The sequence below is a fragment of the Natrix helvetica genome, assembly GCF_964273705.1.
Source record: "Natrix helvetica genome assembly, chromosome: Z".
NCBI classification, from domain to species: Eukaryota; Metazoa; Chordata; class Lepidosauria; order Squamata; family Natricidae; genus Natrix; species Natrix helvetica.
In genome coordinates this window covers 28,824,113-28,830,388 of record NC_138554.1, presented here as the reverse complement: position 1 = coordinate 28,830,388, position 6,276 = coordinate 28,824,113, and the positions used below count along the sequence as shown (strand labels likewise).

At 42.1% G+C, this 6,276-nt stretch overlaps 1 protein-coding gene across 2 annotated transcripts in view; it reads left to right on the top strand.

Moving 5' to 3' along the window:
- Positions 1-752: 752 nt before the first annotated feature.
- RNF112 (ring finger protein 112) overlaps positions 753-6,276 on the top strand; it is a 31,559-nt gene continuing 26,035 nt past the window's right edge. The window contains exon 1 of one of the 2 annotated variants that reach the window (XM_081971375.1): positions 753-868. The gene's annotated coding sequence lies outside the window, so the exon portion shown is untranslated. Of the gene's footprint in view, positions 869-1,070; positions 1,263-6,276 lie in introns of those variants that run through there. The other variant, XM_081971376.1, reaches the window with a different exon arrangement.

Here is a 6,276-nt window from a genome sequence, read left to right as displayed (position 1 = left end):
TGCTGCACTTTCTTATCCCCCCCACCAAAGGAGATACAATTTCCTCTCTCTGCTTGCTTGTTTTTTTTTTTATAAAGGGGCTTGCAGTGTGTTTTCTTCCAATTGTCTGTCAATTTGCAACTCCGAGTTCAAACTGGCACACTCATAACTTTTACCTCCTGGCAGATATATTTTAATTGGTATTTTAGGGGAACCATTTTAAATTTAACTTTCGGGATATTTTTTTTAGGGGTTTTTTAAAGATTGTATTTTAAATACTTTAATGTACAGTTCTTTTAACCTCCTCCATCTAAGTATCTAAGTTTTTAACTATTTATGTATTCTATGTATCTTTTATGTATTGACTGTACACCGCCCCGAGTCCCTTTTGGGAGAGGGGGCGGTCTATAAGTGTGAATAAAGTAAAGTAAGTAAAGTAAACATTATTAGGTGAATATTCAATTTACTAATTATACCGACTTTGCAGGAATTTGAGATTAAGAAACTGGTAAAAAAGAAAAGAAAATTTAAAAGAAAAAAAAAGTTCAATTCCTGCACGCCTGTTTGCACAGAAGGGACGAAAATGGCTACACACGCCAGGAAAAATATATGCAAACTTCAGGATGGAACCGAATTCCTCCTCAGAAACGCGTCCACCTTTTTACTACGGTCGGATTCTTTTTCTTCTCCGCCCATAAACGCCTCTTTGCTCTCCTCCCACGCGTCATCTTTCTATCAACTTTGAGACCTTGGTAGACCAATCCGCGCCACCTTCTTTATCTCCCTCCAGCACGGAGAAGTAGCGATGCCTTCTGCCCCCAATATGCTTCTTTTCATTTTCGCTTTTGACTCCTTTGCCCCAAGCTTTACAGAACCTGGCCCGGTACAGGTAAGGTAGCAAGGGGGTAGGGTCGACTTCTTTTAAGAACTTTTCCCCGTCCCTTCTGCCTGCCTGATGCGCCTTAAGCTGTGCGTTAAGATCAGCTGGCCGAGAAAAAAGGACGGGCGCTTGATTTTTGCTTCTTGAAACTTAACCAGTCATTTGGCGATATTTGTGGCATTCGCGATCAGTTCGCCTTTCACTTCAACAAGGAAAAAGAGGTTGGGAGGGAGAAAGGAAACGACGTCTCACTTTTCTGCTCGCTAGAGAGTATTTTAATTCTGCCAGTGAAGGATCAGAGAAAAAGTGGCAGTGGGCAAGAAGTGGGGATGGAATACCTATCAGGCGTGGTTTTCAAATAGTTTCCTCTGCTGTTTCACCAAACAACAATAACAATAAAAAGGTAAGATTTCAGAGGAAAATCCAGTTGTTTTACTGGAACTACAGGATCTGGTCGTTTTTGCTTGCATCACCGAAAATGAAAGGGGAAAGGGGAAACAACCAAGATGATTATTTTATTTTTTTCCTTACTACTTGCCCTCCAGAACAAAGATAAGGAAGGATGATTAAAATAGAACATGGACTTAAGGAGCAGCAGATAAGGTGCTTTACAGCTTCAAATAAACATAGTTGTTGGGGCAAAGCTTCCTTTCAAATCCTGCACATTTCAGAATTAGTGATAAGGGCTGGGCAGGGTGGATTAGACCTACAGAAAATCAGTGGGACAAATTGCTATTCCAGTTTACTGGTTATTATAGCATAGCCAACTTCTTCCCAAAGGAACAGAGATGCCATGACCTGAGCGCCATATAAATTTGGTTAAATAACTAAATAGCAATAACTTCTTCATCAGTTTCGTTGTTGTTGTTAGTCGTAAAGTCATGTCTGACCCATCATGATCCTATGGACAACGTTCCTCCAGGCCTTCCTGTCCTCTATCATCCCCCGGAGTCCATTTAAGTTCACGTCAACTGCTGACTGCGTTAGTGACTCCATCCAGTCACCTCATTCTCTGTCGTCCCATTTTTCTTTTGCCCTCAATCTTTCCCTGTTAGATTGGGTAATGGATAGGCACACACAGGCTTAACGGTAACAACAGCTCTTTATTAAGTACAACAAGTGAGAACAATCCAGCAATGGTTGAGTCTGATAGCAGCCCTTTTATAGGGAGCTGTCAGATCCTTCAACCAATAGGATTAAACCTCTGTTCCCGCCAGAACAGAGGACCTTGGTGGAAACCACTGTAGTTAGAACAAATATCTAACATTCCCAACATTAGGCTCTTCTCCAGTGAATCCTTCCTTCTCATTAGGCGAAAGTGTCATTAGCTATTCATTAATTCATCACTTTGTCAACATCAAAGCAGTCTTTCCCAGGAGAGTGTTCTCCAAATTGTTGGACTTCAAAATCCCAAAATTTCCGATCAGAAAAATGGCTGTGAATTCTGAGACATAAGATAAGTATAAGATGCACCAAGGTTTTGAAGAGGCAAATTAAGAAAAAAAGTAGGTAGGTAGGTAGAAAGAGGGAGGGAGAGAAAAAGAAATACAGTAGGTAGGTAGGGAGAGAGAGAGAGTAGTTAGGTAGGTAGGTAGATAAAGGGATAGAGACGGAGAGAAAGAGAGAGAAATACAGGAGGTAGGGGGGGAGAGAGAGTAAGTAGGTTGGTAGGTAGAGGGAGAGAGAGAGAGAAATACAATAGATAGGAAGAGAGAGAGTAGGTAGATAGATAGGTAGATAGATAGAGGGGGAAAGAGAGAGAGAGAAATATAGTAGATAGGTAGGGAGAGAGAGAGTAGGTAGATAGAGGGAGAGAGAGAAATACAGTAGGTAGGTGAGAGAGAGAGAGAGAGTAGGTAGGTAGGTAGGTAGATGTTTCCAGGTGTACTTAGCCATGTGCTGGAAAAGGAAATTGCTGACAATCTGCAGCACCTAAGACTTTGTTTCTGCTGGCACAGCACTTGATCAATGTAATTCTCATCAATCAGTTAAAGAGCTTTCCAAAAGGGGGGAGGGAGTTTTTGCACACTGCAAATCTCCCAAAAACGGTATTTCCCCCCCCCCCCAAAAAAGGCATGAATAGCCATGGGGAGTTTTGCAGAGTGCTCCTGGAGAGTGGGGTGGGGCCAAAAACAAGCAAAACTGGAAGTCTTTAAGAAGATGTTGGATAGCCATCTGTCTGAAACAGTATAGGGTTTCCTGCCTAGGCAGGGGGTTGGACTAGAAGAGCTCCAAGGTCCCTTCCAACTCTACTATTGTATTGTATTATTGTAAAGTAATATGGCTTCAATAGGGACTTAAAAACGAAAATATGAAGAGGAACATGTGAAAGGCGTATTATTTCCTGGCAGGCTTTTCTTGCTTGGCTGGCTTTTCCTATGTCCCCACCCTTGCTAATCACACTTAAATACAATGCTTTATTTTTAAATACCTAACGTTAAGACATTCAGGAACAGAATCAGAACTATGGGTATGGTTGAATACAGCCAGCCCTGAAATAGGTTATTTACAGTAATAGAAAATGAAACTTATTACAAAACGCTTTGTCTCTAGCAGTAGGAAACAAGAGTAGATGTTCCGAAGAGTGGAAGAATTCATTTTCTTCTCTCTCTAATTAGCATGGTACTGAAAGCTACAGTGTTGTAAAAACAAAAGGCAATATATTTTAACATTTGCTCTTTAGCTTACTCAACTTGTTTTTGAGTTCACTTAAGTATTAGAAAGATTGCACTTAAGAAGCTACTGTCAAAGATTGAAATTAAAATGTATAATATTTGGAGCACTTCCTTACAAAAAGACTTTGTGCTATAAAGACTTTGCATCTTACCTCAAACCCAATCATCAAGAACAGGCACTTCCTTTCTTTGTTATGAAGTAGATGAATGGCAGTGATGAAAAATGGCAACTCACTTTAAGCTAATGGTTGAAACCAGTGGTGGGTTCCGGATACCGTTCCAACCGGTACAGTTGGAACGTGCCCGGCGGCATCCACATGGACGCTTGCAGCGTGCACATGAGTCTTACCGCCTCTGCGAGCCTCCGCAACACTCCAGCTGCTCAGCGCAGCATTGCGCAGGCGTTGTACGTGCCATGTGCGGAAGCGCAGAAGCCTTAAAAGACAGGTAAGGAGCTTGGGCGGGCGGGTGGGCCCGCTGGAGCACCCTACCAGAACGGTATCCAGTGCTCCAAGCAGGCTCCTGTACGCCCATACCGGGGCGTACCTCCTGCAACCCACCACTGGTTGAAACCATATAAACTGAGATAAGCTTCCTGCAGAAATAATATTCATAATACTAAATCTCTCTTGCAAATTTACTGTGTAATACCAAATTAATGAATTCTACCAGCCTTTCTTAGCTTGGTATCCCCTAGATACTGTGGACTATAACTTCTGTTATCTACAGCCCATTTTTGTTTTAATGAACCTGTAATCCCTTGCATCAGGGTAGAGTTGGACAACTCAACAGAGCTCAAGTGTTTACTGGCCAAATGCCCTTCCTGATGCCTGTGCGGAGTTCACAGCAGATAGTTACTCATTGCGCCTAGATAGGGAAACATCTGCCACTACCTAGGATCAAACTCACAGCCTTCTGATTGGGAGGAGAGACCTCCACGTCTAGGCCACCATGCTGCTCTATCTATAATTTAACCCATTATAATATTCTAAACCTAAAATTAAGTCACTCTCTTTCATCCCAATCCACCTCGCAGAGTTTTTGTTGTCGGGAAAATAGAAGGAAGAAGATGTGTGGTATATGTTCACTGCCTTGAGGTGTCTGTAAAAACAATAAAGATGGAATATAAATAAATAAATAAAATAAACCCATTAGGATTTCTACTAATTAAACAGGCTGACTAAAATTAGAAGCGGGTCTTTTTGGCTGCACTCACCCGGGTAACTAACCCTAACCTCCTTTGCTTGATTTTGACAGAGTTTGTACTCAGATAAGAGACCACAAGGCAATCCCAAGTCCAAATGTTAGGCTGAAAAATTGAACAACTACAGCAACAAATTACTAAAGGCCATTGTAAACTATTATAGTATTGTTTCCTTTTCATAGATGTAACATAGACATTCCCATAACATCACCAGAAATCAAGTTTCACCTTTATCAGTGAACAAACATACATGATAACTTTAATGAGAATGTCCTGTTCCTTTCCTTCTATTAATCGAATTTCTAGAACTAATGTTTACACATGATCGGAACTGCAAATTCTTTTCAGTGAGCTTATATTCCAAACCTTCCCTGGATAGTGGGGAAGTGAACAGAGGATACTTTCAAATATATAAAAAAGATCCTTAAGAGGAAAATTCCAAGGTCCTCCCCATAATAAAACCTAGGATTATCTACAAGGTCCCTTATATATTTATCCCATCCCACTGTTACAAAGCTTTTTAAAAAAAATAGTTTGAAGCTGATGTTCTGTACATTGGCATTTCCCAACTTATCTGATTCCTAATATCTTGGACTACCGTCCCCATCATACCCAGCTTTGTTTTTGTTTTTCTTAGTGTTTTTTTAAATTCCCATCACTTAATATTGCTTATCATACATTTGATTTAAAATCATTATTAAGAATACAAAAAAAAAGAAAAACAGAGACCTTTGTTCTGAACTGTTTTGTATAGGATTCTGCTGTTCGTGTATAATGATCAGATGAGGGCCATTAAACTTTGCATTCTTGTTCACAAATGGTTCTTTTTATTTCTTCCATCCCAAACAAAGTCAAAGGACTGGTCTTTAATGACCCATGTCCTGTTTTCTTCTTTCTGTGCCCCATCTTTATTTCTCAAAATCTGGATAAGATAAGGAAAATCCAGTTTAGCCTAGTAGTTAAAGCACCGAGCCAGAATGCAGGAGTCCATGGGTTCAATTCCAGCCTTAGCCATGAAAGCCAGCTGAGTGACTTTGGGCCAGTCACTTAGTCCAGTGGTCGGCAAGCCGCGGCTCGCGAGCCACATGTGGCTCTTTACACATTTTAATGCGGCTCTTCTGTGTGCCGGGCGCCCGCTCCCCTCCCTCCTCTCGGGCACTTCAAAACAAGCGCCCCTTTCCCTTTTTTCTTTTCGACCCACAATGATTAGAGAGGATCCTGAAGTCGGGCGGGGACGAGAAGCGAGGAGACAGAAAAAGAAATGGAGGCTAAGGAGCTTTTCCCCCCCCTGCCCCCTCTCAGCAAAAATCTAACCGGGGAGCCGGGCGGGCAGTAGCAAATTAGCCGATCACGCTGCGTGATCGGTTAATTTGCTACTGCCCACACGGCGTGATCGGCTAATTTGCTACTTCCCGCCCGTCTCCCCGGTTAGATTTTTGCTGGGAGGGGGCAGGGGGGAAGCTCCTTGGCCTCCGTCTCTTTTTCTCCCTCCTCGTTTCTTGGGGCTCCACCAATGGGGGAGCAAGGCCCGCCCAGCG